This window comes from Callorhinus ursinus, unplaced genomic scaffold (genome assembly GCF_003265705.2).
Source record: "Callorhinus ursinus isolate GAN/ISIS: 27379988/994484 unplaced genomic scaffold, GSC_fseal_2.0 scaffold2, whole genome shotgun sequence".
NCBI lineage: Eukaryota > Metazoa > Chordata > Mammalia > Carnivora > Otariidae > Callorhinus > Callorhinus ursinus.
This window is the reverse complement of record NW_027397064.1, coordinates 53,839,590-53,855,160: the sequence shown is the minus strand read 5'-3', so window position 1 is coordinate 53,855,160 and position 15,571 is coordinate 53,839,590.

The following is a 15,571-nucleotide window of genomic DNA, read 5'->3' as shown; positions in this document are numbered from 1 at the left end:
TAGAGGAGGGCACTCTGAGTCCAAGTTCCTACTCAGCAACTCTATGACCTTGAGCATAATACTTACCCTTGGGGGGGCCTCTCATGCATCTGTAGAGTAGGCATCCAAGTATCCAGGTCTCTGCCTATCTACAGTGAGATGTTAGGCCCCTCCCTCTCGCCAGGTCTCTTGCAGAAGTTACCTCAATTTAATCTCATTTCAACCAATCCTCTACCCTGTCATCCTCCAGTTAAAACAATTTGATGCAAATGAGGGCTCTTACAGTTCAAATCTGATTGATTATTTTCAAACCACTAGTAAATTTCTATTTCAATAATAGACAATTATAATACAATTAACCACATTATTATGATAAATTAGGACTATGTTTATCTGAACCATGACAACTGTTGTTGGTTGAGGAAATAATGTCAGTGGACTTCTACATAGCCCAAGGTGGTTGGACACCCTTTAGTGGGGTACAGAAGAGGGGATTCAGGCATTAGCTGCGTTAGATGTACCACATAGCCTCAAGGACCCTTCCAACCACAGAGTCTATGAAGTTTTTGCTAATCCTAAATATTACTCATTATTACTAGTATTATTAACATTAATCTATTTTTCTTTACTCGAAGGTACATCCTTGAAAATTAGTCTGGTAAATCAAGTCATATTTCATGTTCAATTATTGTGATTCTGCTACTCTAAAGGAATATATACTCAATCACTTTGAGAAGTAAGAAGCATTTATTGGTGTTAATATCCCCCTTTTGCCTATCTTGACATCCTAGATTTTTTGGACCCATTTGATCCTTTTTCAAGTAGCACATCCTTGAATTTATGAAGAGATTTTATACTTGTACAAGAGCATAAAATTATGAATTATGGAGGCTGAAGAAATGAGCGCTTTTTTGGAGTACTATGACTCAGCCCATGGAATTTACTTAATAATCATAAATAAAACAAGAGATTATCTTTCCATCCTAAATGCATCATTTCCAAGGTGTCATTACCTTTGACCTATCACAAAAAAGTATAGGATCTAAACAACATTATTATTATTGCTAGTCCGTGATCTGCAACCTCATACAACTCTGCCTGAAGCTGTCATAGACAGTCAACATGACCCTACATGGTTCTAAGGTCACTGAGAAGGTGCAGAATGTCCTTAACACTACAATGACACCATTATGTTCAGTGTCCACAAAGAACACAACCATACCTGGACAGATATCATGCATAGCTTGGTGACCCCTTATTTCCGCTTGCCGCTTCAGGTCCCACTGTCCACACTTCTCATTATTCTGGGTAACCTGTGTGAACTGAATCAACGGGCTTCCTTGCTCTCAGGCTCCCAGGTGGGTTCAGCCAATGGGCATATCAGCAGGTCAGAGGGAAGGAGGAGAATGAGATAAAGGTATTTTATTTTACCGACTGCTTCCCAGCATGATGGCTTTGGGCAGGCCGCCTGCTTCAGTTGAAGGCCCCAGTACTTGTCAAGTAGCCCTCTCTCCATAATGTACACTCTGTCTCCCTCCCACTCCTGGTAACCACTTTTCCCCATGCTCCATCATGGCCTAGTGATGGAATAGCTCTCTGCTGGGAGTAGCCCAGCAGTTCTGCATTATGCTTTATTGCTTTTCACAAACCCTACCCCCACATTTAAATAGTCCATTTATTAATCTCTCTTCAGTTATCCATCTTGAATATGCCATCTGTTTTCTGCCAAAGACCTGAATAATTTGCTCCTTACATCACAATTTACAACCTGGACCAGTTTCTAAGATCTATCAGGGTATGCCTTTCTGTAACACTGGGTTCTACAGTCAATAGCTCAGATTCTAGTAACAGAGCCAGGCCTCTGACCACAGTGAGACAGGTCAGACTGAGAAAGGGTCAGAGCCAATGCCCAGCACATAGACTGCAAGACACAACAAAGTCTGGGAGCCAAAAAAATGGAGCTGGGCTAAGAGAGATGAGAATCTTGGAAGGGGGAGCTGCAGCCATGTCCAACCCAAGATGAGAGGCACAAAGAACTACTAGTACAAGTGCCAAGTGGTGTTCCAATCTGGGGCAAGGCAGGGAGGTAATCAGCTTATGGCTGAATGAGAGGCATTCAGTGCGGGTCCAGGAGCGCAGGTGGCAGGGGGCAGGTTTCCAATGACTCAAATATGGAGAGAACTCGAGTTCAAAGCAGAAATCTACTCAAGAAATAAAACATGAGGAGGGGGAGGAGACTCTTCTATTATCACTGAGAAAGAGGCACACATGGCAGGACTCAGCCACAGAAGAGCTGAGCTGTCAAGGCTCAGAATGAGACCAGATGCAAAAGCTGACCAAACCAGATCAATGAGCACATGTCCGTGGACTCCTTAAAACCATCTGCCTGGAGTCAGGAATGGAACTGAAATCTTGGAAGGATGGAGCCGGAAAGGTGGGGAGGGTGGAGATAGGAATTAAATAAACCCAGTTGTCAGGATGAAAGGGATTCTTGAGTGGGATAACATGAAGGCTCCTAGACACCTACTTAATCCTGCCTCAGGGATTTCATCTAGGGGGGAAAATGGCCTCTCTTACCAAAAGGTAGGAGTTTAAGAAGAAAAGGTAGTTTTCTGTACGTCTAGCACTTACTGAGGACTTACTATGTGCTAGGAACTGGGCTTTGTATGCATCTTCTCATTATATCCACACACAAGGTAGATAATACTATCACCTCCATTTTATGGATGGGGAAACTGAGGCTTACAGAGGATAAATCATTTTCCCAAGGTCATACAGGAAGTTCGTGGTAGAACTGGGATTCGGACTCATGCTGAGGTCACCCTGCCGATTACTAAGACACAGTCTCTGTAGCAACATAAAAGAGTCAATTAAGGCTGTGCCTGTCAGTCATTGGTGGAGTGTATGCAAGTAGGTGGCGTGTGGTGCGTGTATTTATCTAGACAAGTAACTGCATAGTTGTAAGCCCTTAGGGAGTTATGTTCTGCTGCAGAGCACTCTCATATGTTCTTGTTAGGACAATAATTTCATTGTTTTCACACTGCAATGTTATCTTTCTCCAGGAGAGAAGGTTTGCCTGCCTTCTCATCAGTGTGATCAGACCTGGTCCGCTACAATATGACACTCGAAGTCCTTCTAATTATCCCCCTTACAATGCAAGTCACCTTTTGGGCTCCCAGTCAAGGTGAATAGTGGAGGAGAAGGTGGGAGGAAAGTACATTTGTAATGGCACATTAGATTTTAAAAAGCTTTCAGACTGCTTTTAAGCTGCACTGTCCTTTTATAAACACATCTTACTCAGAACCTCAATACGTAAAGTTCATAGAATCAGAACTTCTCTGGTCTAAGTTTTAGAAGCAGGCCCAAAACGCTACCAGCTCCACCTTCCTAATTACTCCGAAGTTCAAGTTAAAAACACCAATCTTTTTGCACTTTTTACAAAGCTCCATATAGTCTTACTATATGATCCAGCAATTGCACTCCTAGATATTTGCCTAAATGAGTTAAAAACTATGTCTACACAAAAACCTGCATGCAAATGTTAACAGTAGCTTTACTGATTGCCTCAAGTGGAAGCAATCAAGATGTTCTCTCAGTAGGTGAAAAGTAAATAAACTGCAGTACATCCATACAAGTGGATATTATTCAGTGATAAATGAACTATTAAGCCATGAAAAGACATGGAAGAACCTTAAATGTGCATTACTGAGTGAAAGAAGCCAGTCTGCAAAGACCACATACTATATGATTTCAACGTATGACATTCTGGAAAAGGCCCAACTATTGTAATAAAGTAAAAATATCAGTTGTCAGGAGCTGGAGGGCAGGGGGACAGAATGAACAGATGAAACAGGATTTTTAGGATGGTGAAACTATTCTGTATGATACTGAAGTGGTGGATATATGACATTATGCATTTGGCAAAAATCTCTGGAACTATACAACATAAAGAGGGAAACCTAATGTAAGCAATGCACTTTAGTTAAAGATAATGTATCAACTGTTGGTGGGAATGCAAACTGGCACAGCCACTCTGGAAGACTGTATGGAGGTTCCTCAAAAAGTTGAAAAGTTAAAAACAGAGCTACCCTATGACCCAGCAACTGCACTACTTGGTATTTATCCAAAGGATACAGACATAGTGATTCAAAGGGGCACCTGCACCCCAATGTTTATAGCAGAAATGTCCACAATAGCCAAACTGTGGAAGAAGCTGAGATGCCCTTCAACAGATGAATGGATAGAGAAGATGTGGAATACATATACAATGGAATATTATTCAGCCATCAAAAAGAATGAAATTTTGCCATTTGCAACAATGTGGAAGAAACTAGAGGGTGTTATGCTAAGCGAAGTAAGTCAGTCAGAGAAAGACAAATACCATATAATTTCACTCATATGTGGAATTTAGGAAACAAAACAGATGAACATAGGGAAAAGGAAGGAAAAACAAAATAAGATGAAAACAGTGAGGGAGGCAAACCATAAGAGACTTGACTATAGGAAACATACTAAGGGTTGCTGGAGGGAAGGTGGGTGAGGAGTGGGGTAATTGGGTCATGGGCATTAAGGAGGGCACCTGATGTAAAGAGCACAGGGTATTATATGCAACTGATGAAATCACTAAACTCTATCTCTGAAATGAATAATACAGTGTATGCTAATTTCATTAAATTTAAATTAAAAAATTTTTAGTAAAAGATAATATATCAGTACTGGTTCATCAGTTGTAAGAAATGGACCACACCAATGGAAGATGCCAATAATAAGGGAAAATGAGAGGAGAGGGAATATTTGGGAATTCCCTGTACTTTCTCCTCAATTTTTCTGTAAACCTAAAACTGGTTGAAAGAAATATGAAGTTTATTCACTTTAAAAAGAAATATTAATCTCAACAAATACTAAGTGTTCAATAGGCTTAATAAATATTTTTTTTTAAAGGAATTGCAGGTAGAAGGCAATCCTTTTTTTTTTTAAAGATTTTTTTTATTTATTTATTTGAGACAGAGAGAATGAGAGAGAGAGAGAGAGAGAGAGAGCGCACATGAGAGGGGGGAGGGTCAGAGGGAGAAGCAGACTCTCTGCTGAGCAGGGAGCCCGATGCGGGACTCGATCCAGGGACTCCTGGATCATGACCTGAGCCGAAGGCAGTCGCTTAACCAACTGAGCCACCCAGGCGCCCAGGCTTAATAAATATTTATTGAATAAAGTCACTGAATCAGCATTAAACTTGGTTCATTTTGACACTGGGCATCTCTTTGAAAACAGATTGTTGCATTCTGTTCATAGGTATGCCAGCATGCTTAGCCAGTTTTCATGCACGTGGTAGGCAGAATCATGGGCCCTCAAAGATGTCCATATCTCATCCTCTCGACCTGTGAGTATGTTATCCTACCTGGCATGAAGGACTTTGCAGATGTGATTAAAGTTAAGGCCTTGAGATGAGGAGATTATCCTGAATTATTCAAGTGGGCCCAATCTAATCATGTCCTTAAAAGCAAACGGGTCCCTAGTTATTGAGAGGGAATGTGACCACAGAAGATGAGCTTAGAGATGCAGCAGTGTTGGCCGCCTGGGTGGCTCAGTTGGTTAAGCGACTGCCTTTGGCTCAGGTCATGATCCTGGAGTCCCGAGATCGAGTCCTGCATTGGGCTCCCTGCTCAATGGGGAGTCTGCTTCACCCTCTGACCATCTCCCCCCTCATGCTCTTTCTTATTCTCTCTAAAATAAGTAAATAAAATCTTAAAAAAAAAAAAAAGATGCAGCAGTGTTGGCTTGGAAAATGAAGGAGGGGGGCCACAAGACCAGGAATGTGGGCAGCCTCTAAAAGCTGGAAAAGTCAAGGAAAGATATACTCTCCAGAGTCTCCAGAAAGGAACACGTCACTGCTGACACCTCGATTTTAGCGCACTGGGACCCATGTCAAACTTCTAACATACTGAACCATAAGATAATAAATGTCGTTTTAAGCCCCTAAATTTGTAGTAATTTGTTATGGCACAATAGAAAACTAATAACAATGCATGTATGAATTAGAAACAAATCTTAGGCTACTCCCTTACCCCACCAATGAAATGTGGACCCCTTCCCCAAGGAAATATCTAGGCTCCCTATCCCCTAATGATTACCCATCTAGTCATGAACTTAAGCAGTATATTATAGAGACATAATACACCAGAGCAGCTCATCAAGACATATTTTTCAGAGTAATGCTTAAACTTTTTGACTTAAAAAGAAAAATAAAAAACTTCCATCCCCCCTGACTCTTTTATGGTGGCGGGGAGGCGTTCAAGTTGGATATACAGCAAAGAGCTTCTGCTTTAGAGCAAAACTCTGTTTGAATCTCAACTCCATCATGAGCCTTTGGTTATACACAAGGTACTTAGCCTGAGCTTCCGCATCTTACTGGGAAGTGTTAAAATAATCATCATACACAAAAATACAAAATATATAGTGACACATACAAAATAATAATCATAATGTACATAATATTTTCAAGAGAATAAGCACTGGAAGAAGTGTTAAGTTGTTCCTGTTTTCAACAATGATCACTGAACACATGATATCCTGGCACCTCTAAGTAAATCGCAAGTATCAGAGATGGCAATGGGACAAGTGGAAAAGTGAAGAGACATGGGTAAACAGGTGGGAGAGGCAGTTTATAATCTATCAACCCATGCAGCTTCCCATTAAAAAATAAATAAAAAGGGCACTACCTTTAGATAATACATTAATGTAGGCATGGGCCCTGCCATTCCAAACTCTAAAGCCTGCCTATCTGTGATGTTTCTGAAAATGTCTCTGCTCCTGGTAATTCACCAGCCTCTGCATCTTCAAGATGTTTTCTCTTTAAAATTCATTGATAGGGACGCCTGGGTGGCTCAGTTGGTTAAGCGACTGCCTTCAGCTCAGGTCATGATCCTGGAGTCCCGGGATCGAGTCCCGCATCGGGCTCCCTGCTCGGCAGGGAGTCTGCTTCTCCCTCTGACCCTACCCCCTCTCATGTGCACGCTCGCTCTCTCTCTCATTCTCTCTCTCTCAAATAAATAAAATCTTAAAAAAATATATAAAAAAATAAAAAATAAAATTCATTGATAAAGCAAAGAGCCTTGCAGCAGAACTAGATCAATACCCTGTATCTCTCTATAGAAAACAGAAAAGGTAAGCCTCCATTGTTCAGAGTTCTGATTGCATTTAACCCTTCAGTCCTGTCACGTGCACCACCAAAACTGCCCTAGGTAATTCACCAGCAAAGGATGCTAGACAGCCTAGCAAAAGGCGATTCCAATGAGAAATGCTGAGATTTCTCTTCCCTAAGAGCTTTGCAAAACACTACACCATTTTTTTTCCTTCCTAGAAACTGTGCCAATTATTCTCAAATGTAATCACCACGCAGGTTCCCATGAACATGAAAAACATAATGCATCCTTTTAAAAGTAGCCCCAAAGGCTTCGTGGCCCCTGGGAAGCAAGGCATTCACTTGTACGTATCTGTTTCTGAGCATTATCACAGAGCCCTGAAAATGAGATAAAATCATTACCCAACCAAAAAGGTATTTGACAACTCATAAGGTTTTATTTTAGTACACAAATAAGTACTCTGCTTTGAGAATACCAACTTGGTGTGTGTGCACTATAGTTTTGACCTTTATGAGATAAAACTATAAAATAATAAGATCATGCCAGGACTTAAATATTCTCAACACACAGATCTCCCAGAATCCTTGAAAGCTACATAATTTCCATGATACTGCTGTTATCAAAACATTTCTTTCTTTCTGAGGATCTGCATTCTGAACTCAGGCATATCCTTCTGATATAACCTTATTGGTTGCCAATGTTGGTACCTCGAGTGATGGATTTGATTGTTGTGAAGAATCCAAAGTCACTTGAAGCCTGGTTTGATTAGCTATGTAGGTTATCAATAGGGATGGCGCATTATGGATCGAAAACAAGGCTTAAAGATAAAATCATAACACTGGTTTTTTGGGAAGCTCTGGCCAACTAGCCAACAAGAGAGCTCCAAAAGGAAAGATTAAAAGGAGACTGAGAAACGACGTCACCAGAGTAGGAGTATAGGATTTCAAAGTGACTATCTGAAAAGGAGAAACCTTCGCTTACTACATGCTACACCAGCTGTTTGGGAGAGAGAGGGAGAAAGTCTCATAGCTTTCGAGTAGCAGTTCTTAAATGTTTGGTCTCAGAATTCCTCTATAATTTTTTTAAAGGTTTTATTTTATTTATTTGAGAGAGAGAGAACACAAGAGGGGGTAGGGTCAGAGGGAGAAGCAGACTCCCCGCTGAGCAGGGAGCCCTATGCGGGGCTTGATCCCGGGACTCCGGGATCATGACCTGAGCCGAAGGCAGTCGCTTAACCAACTGAGCCACCCAGGAGGCCAGAATTCCTCTATACTTTTAAAATTATGAAGGACTCCAAGGAACTTTCATTTATATGAGTTCTAGCTATTGGTGTTTACCATATTAGAAATTAAAACTGAGAAATGTGTAAAATGTTTGTTGATTCATTTAAAAATAATAAACCCACTACATGTTAATATAAATAACATAGTTTTATATAAGATGGCTGCATTTTCAGAACAAAACAAAATTTAGTAAGAATAATGGTATGGTTTTACATCTTTGCAAATCCCTCTTAATGTCTGGGCTCAGAGAAAACTACCAGATTCTCACACCTGCTCCCACATTCAATCTGCCCCGTGTTGTGTATCTGGAAAACACTGTACACCATGACAGAATGAAAGTGAGAAAGAAAGATACTATTTTAACATAACGATGAAAATAGCTCTGATCTGACAGACTCCCTGACGGGTCTCAGGACCGCTAGGTTTCCTCAGATCACGTGGGAAAACCACTACTTTATTGTAATGCCAGCACTACGTGAAGTGTGACAATAAATAAAACTCTGTGTGTGTGTGTGTGTGCGCGCGCGCGTGCAAATACAGAATGAGATTTCAGAAGCTCTTTAATGTTACTCTGAGGAAAATAGATGTTTCGGTCTTCATGTTTCTAACTTTACTTTGTACCCTACTGGGGCCTTGTGCTCAGCTGCCCAACAGCTCAGCTAAAACCTCGTCATCTCCTCTACTCCTCAGCCACACTCCATTTGTGCCATGAGTGTCCTTGTCTGCAATTAGCCAGGCACTTTAGTCTGCGGCAAGGAGAATGAGCCGGAGGAGCCGCCGAGACCATCCGCTGCATATCTGCTGCTTACGGAAACCAGTCAGTGGCTAAATGCGGTGAGGGCGTCCCAGACTTTTTCATTGTTATTTTCCCTGATAACCCAATACCAGTTTACTCACTGTTATTCCCAACACACCGACTGCTGTCATCCCAAAGTGACCACTGATAGTACCTAGTTAGCAGATCAGCCGTGGCAGACCTGAGCCATCCCTCCACAAGACACCAGGAAAGAGGGATGGGGGGGGCGGATTATGCACTCAGTTTCCAGAGCTCCAATAGCTGCAGACAAGCTCTCTCAGACAGCCAAGAAGGCATTTCTCCGACTCTCTGTTGACATGGTGGAAAGGTTCTGAAAATGAACGTGTCTTGGACCAAACATTTTGGGAGAATATTACAGTTTTCAAAGAACTTTCAGCTCGGTACACACAAATGGAGCTCTCTCTGTGTTCAGGCACCGTTCTAAGTATTCACTATCTTAGTAGAAAGAGCACTCAACTGAGAATCCAGGTATCTGGGATCTGGTCCCTGGGCTGCATCTAACTAGCTGTGTGTCCCCAGACAAATCACCTAACCTCTCTAACCTCAAGATGCTCACAGGCACATAAGTAAAATGAGGACATTAAAACAAACGAACTCTAATGACCTTTCTATTCTAAAATTCTATGATCTTTTTTTTCATGGTTTTATTTACCTGAGAGAGAGAAGGAGGAGGAGCAGAAGGAGAGGGTCAAGCAGACTCCACGCTGAGCACGGAGCCCAGGGCAAGGCCTGATCTCACGACCTTGAGATCAAGACGTGAGCTGAAATCAACAGTTGGATGCTCAACCGACTGAGCCACCCAGGTGCCCCTAAAATTCCATGAGCTTAAAGCCTGCTGGCAACCTACAAACATATAAGCAGAAGAAAAAAACATTTTTTGATGTGTGCAGAAGGAAGACTGCAGGGCCCATTTCTCTTACAACAGGGAATAAGGCCCAGGACTCTTTTCAGCAGTGTGGGTACCCACCCATGGAATGGAGGTATTGACAGACAATGCACACATCATACAGAAATGCTTCCCAGGCCTCGGGAGCTGGGAGCCATGAGCATTCCCCACCCCCACTAAGTATGGCTGCTTTCCAGGGACTCTGCCCTTCGCTGTTCAGGATCTCATTATTCCCAGTGCTCCAGACGGAACACATGAAGCCCCCGTGATGCTGAGCATATGGCCTGGCTCAAGAAGTGCTCCCTGCACAGAGAAATAGAACATGTCACAGAGACAAAAACACCTGGTTGTAGCCATGATTCTCAATGGAATTATCCTTATCCTTGAAACATGTGAGCACAGCTAATGTTAAGCCTTCAGCTGAACATGAAAATGGTAGTAGCAGCCTAGACCATATTCCCCTGAATGACACTCTCCCCCCTTTCAGCCCTGCCACATGCTCACATGAAATATCAAATTGCTTGCAGCTCATATTGAATAATGAATATGCCCGCCGCAGCCTATCACCAAGCCTTCAGCAGTCCGCCTGGGGAACTGGGAGAGATGTTAGAGGTTTGCAGGCCAAGCACAAAATTGAAGACAAGCTTGAATTAATAATTTGCTTATTTCCATACATGTGCTTCAAAATAAAGTGCAAATTGAATAAGGTAATAACAGGGCTTGGGAGAAAAAAAAAAAGCTTCCTTTTGCAAACTGCTGACACTTCAATTTCATTATCTCTCACCACCCTGAATGTGATTTGCAAATGTGCTCTCCCTATGTCATCATGTAGAAACATCTTCAGGAAGAGCCAAAACGAATGGAAAACAATTCCATGGAGCTTTGGAAAAAAAGAAATTAAACCTCTCATTTTAAGCTGATTTTTTTGAGGGCACCATTTTCTAGAATTGTGCTCTGTGGACCTCCGCAGCTGAATCACCTGAGCATTCCTTGGAAATCCCAGGGACGTTTCAGACATTGTCTATGCCAGGTTATCTCAGCTTTTTCCTACCCTGACACAAGAATCTCCATCATGTTCTTGCCAATCACAACCACATACATACCTTAGGAGCCATGTTTTTTGAATTATCACTTTCAGGTACATTTGCCCCTAATATGTTGGTGCCTAAAAATGTAGGTCCATTTACCTTTGCATTTTTAACCACTGTCTCTCTTACATCATAATCAGGCCCTTGCAGAAGAATGAAAACAATGTATGTCTGAATCCAGTCCCAGGATCTTAACCAATCTAATTCATCGGAAGATGGGTACACACACCCATGCACACACATATCCACACATATCCAGAGACAAATTTAGATTCAAAATATTGGAAGACCCACATCCCTAACAAACCCCAGAGGAGGAACAAGCTGAAGACGTCCCCTATTTCCCAGTTGCCTTGGAATAGAGTCCTCTGTGAGCGGTGTGGGGCAGCTCTAAAGGATCCTCTCTCCTGTGTGTGGTTGGCAGTGCCTCACAAAGATCACCAGTGTAAGATCAGAAAACTGCTCCCTTCAAACATGCTTTCCCTTGGTAAAAGTGCTTCCTTCCCTACTCCCTCCCCTCCTGACCCCTTCACTGGTTCATGCTCTAAGCATGTCCGCTGTAAGCTTCCTGATTCCTTAAAATGGGGTTAGATTACCTTCATGCATGCTCCCATAGCACTTACCACTCTGGACTACAACTGCCTAATCATTTGTCTAAAATTTCACTAAAATATAAGCTCCTGTAACACAGGAAATCCAACTTGTTGGGTTTTGCATCCCCAGCACTCTGTTCATTGCCTGGCATATAATAGGAACAAATTACTGATTGAATGAATGAGTGAACAAATGAACACACTTAAACCAGTCTAACAATTCACTGTTATCCAGAGGAAGGAAAGGAAGGCAAACAGAGGAAATGAAGACTATGGATCTAGAGATTAACGATGGGATATTATGTCTCCCACATCTGGGTTACTGGTTTGCATCCAAACTTGGTAGGTGACTTATAAAAACTGGTGTCAATAAATTCCTATTTGGTCAAGGGTATTCATACCACTTCTAGAGGCCACTATCTAAGGCCAGAGGAAATGAAAAATCACTGTTGTCCATTTTAATTATCAATATTATCCAAGACATAAAGGGTTGGTTGGACAGTAGAGGCTAATAATCTTTCCTCTAGAGGCAACCTCAGCACCTCTTGACAATTACAATCCACAAAAACTCAAACAAAAAATGTCCCTGAGGATGTTCATTTTACATCACCTTTTGTCTTTCATTAAGAGGCCCAGGGAAGGGGCCCCTGCGTGGCTCAGTTGGTTGAGCGTCTGACTCTTGGTTTCGGCTCAAGTCATGATCTGAGGGTCCTGGGATCGAGCCCTGCATTGGGTTCCCACTCAGCAGGGGGAGTCTGCTTGGGATTCTCTCTCTCCCTCTCCCTCTGCCCCGCCCCACCCTCGTGCGTGTGCTCTCACACACTCATGCGTGTGCTGCTCTTGTGCACTCGCTCTAAAAATAAATAAATAAATCTTAAAAAAAAAAAAAAGCAACCCAGATAAGGACAAAGATGAGGAAGATGACCTAGCAAGACCAATGATAACCACCTTCCTCCTTTGTGGGCAGACCCCTATATCTAAAAATTAGAAATTGATAGAGGTAAGACTCTGCAAGATAATCTTAGAGATGTCTGAAGAAGTAGAAGGAAAAAAACAACACAAAATGCCTTATGGATCATGAGACATTACAAGCTACTGGTCAGAATCAATATCAAGTTCACTCAGTTCACTAGTACTCACCCTGTTATCCAGTCTAGAAGTCTGGACTCATTCTTGTCTCATGATTAACTTGTCCTTCTCTACCACCACCCCATCTAATCAACCACCAAAAACTACTGATTCTACCTTCTAAACATCTCTATTCCCATTGCCAGTACCTTATTCCATCATTATCTACTGCCCACATCCTATATTACTCAGGTTAAATAATGCTTGCCACTTTCACAAACAAGCTCAAAATCTAGGTGACTGAACACAATAAAAATATTTTTCTCTACTCAGCAAAGTGCAATGAGAGTTGGTGCTGGAGCCCCTATTGCAAAATTTGTCCAGGGACCCAGGCTCTTCCTCTCCTATGGCTCCATGATCTTCTGGGCTTTTGAGTCCTCTATTGGGTCCTCTGCTTCTGGCTAGCATATGAGGGAAGAGAGAGGGCATTAAGAGTTGCCAAGCATGGGAGGGGCAAATATCTCATCCACTTTCATTCCTTGGCCAGGACCCAGCTATGGGGCCTTACGAAAGCGTGAAAGAACTGGGCCAGGACGAAAATGTTTATCGGCTAGCATTAGCATTCTCTACCCACAGATCTCCTCCTATCTGACCTTGTCTTCACCATCCCCGCTCTAAGCCAGTCTTCACGCTGCAGATGGAAGGGAAAAAAATTCTGATCACATTACTCTCCAGCTGCGAACCTTTCAATGGCCACCACTGCTCTTAGGATAAATACCCAAATCCTTCTCATGGTATATCAGTCAGCATGTGATCAAACGAGAAGAACCACCATGATAAAGAAAGGGATTTGTTTGAAGGTGCAGACCTCACACAGTTGCGGGAGCTGATGGAACAGTATGTCAGCCGTTGCCTCTGCCTTCTAGTTCTGAGCCTAAAGTTATCATAGATCAAAGATCAACCAGACTGGTGACTGGAAGGCCAGCTGGATGTGGACAAGAGCAAGAACACACTGGAACCTTTGAGGATGACCTGGGATCTACAAGGACAATGGGAAACTGTGAGGACAAACTGGAATGCATGTGTCACTCACCACCTCCACCCTCAACTTTAGCCATGGAGCTGCAAGCGCACTTAGGCCAGGGCTTGAGGCAGCTGAAGGAAGAGATCCAGTGAGGGTGGGAGATCCAGGAGCTGCCCCACACCAGTGAGATGAGCTGGCAGATCTCAATGCACAAGTTGCCACAGCACACGGAGCCCTGCACCAACCTTCAGAGCACGAAAAGTATGGCTGATGCTTCACTTCTGCCTTCCAAGTCTCCCGCAAAATGTCTCTTATGACCCACACTAACCCAGAACCATACAAGGAAAAGATTTCTGGGAAACATGACACAGCTTAGGTAAGTGGGCACGGGTCTAAAGCCACCATGCCCGACCTGTAAGATCTGGCATGATCTAGTAGCCCCTGCCTACTTCTCCATCCTTGCCTGAGTGAATTTCTCCTCTTTTTTATTCTTTAAAGGTCACTCCCCCAGAAAGATTCCCTTGACCAAGATCTTCTTTAAAAACACTTAGTGCCCTTGTAATTGCTTGTTCAAACTCTAACTTTACCCTTGACTACAAGTTCCAAGAGGACAGGGACCATGTGTACAGTATGCACTGCTATATCCTAGCCGCGAGCAGATGCCTAGTACACAAAAGGCACTCAATGAAGACCTCATGAAGGAAAATTGCCTGGTGTATCAATGGACCTCTTCTTAGGTAGAATTCCAATTAGGTCACATAATGTTGATACTTATCCACTTTATTTTCAAAGAATCTCTAAAGTAGGAAAAACAGCCGCTTGAATGAGAATTCATTCCAAAGTCTGACAACCATTTTCATTGTACCTCACCTAAGTCTTTAATGCCTTTAAAACTACCCAATGAAGTTCCTATATAAGAGATATAGGCCACTAAATTATTATATATTAGCATCAAGGAAGATAAGTAATTCTCTCTTTTGGAGATTTATTAGAAATAGTACACAGCTAACATTTCTACATTATATTAGAACCACCTGCCCAAAAGCAGGGAGATGGCTTCTATGACCCTTTAGGGAAATCCCCGTTCAATGAGCCTATCAAAGTTATTTTACTAGCACAGCTGTGTAAGATTAATCATCTTTGTGAATTCTTAATTGCCGTGGTCAGACAACCCCCAGAGAGTAATCATACACCGTGGCAGAATTCATGCTCCTTTTTCATTCTTCTGTGATAAAGGAGAAAGAAGGAAGAAGCAGTAGTTCACTACCATTTGCTCATTAATTCATTCAAAAAATAATTAGGGGTGTTTCCTACAGGGTTAAGTGCTAGGGATACAAAGATGGCTAAAGGAACTCAGAGTCTAGTGGGGGGGGGGAAGGCAAGTAAACAGAGAAGGTTGATATTTCTTTAGAGGTATTCAAAACTAGCAGCTTCTATTTTAAAAGAAGTAAGTGACCAAAAATATCACAGCAAGTACTCAGGAGATCGAAGCTGTATGTCAGGCACCAACATGAGCACATTACACCAACTGACACACTGACTCCCAATAACAACTCTGGAAGGTAGGTATTCTTATTATTCCCCATTTTCACAGATGAGAAAGCTGAGCCACAGACAGGCCCAAGCAACTTGCCTAGGGCGGAAAAGCAAGTCTCCAGAGCCCACTGATTTACCACAATGCCACTCTGCCTCAA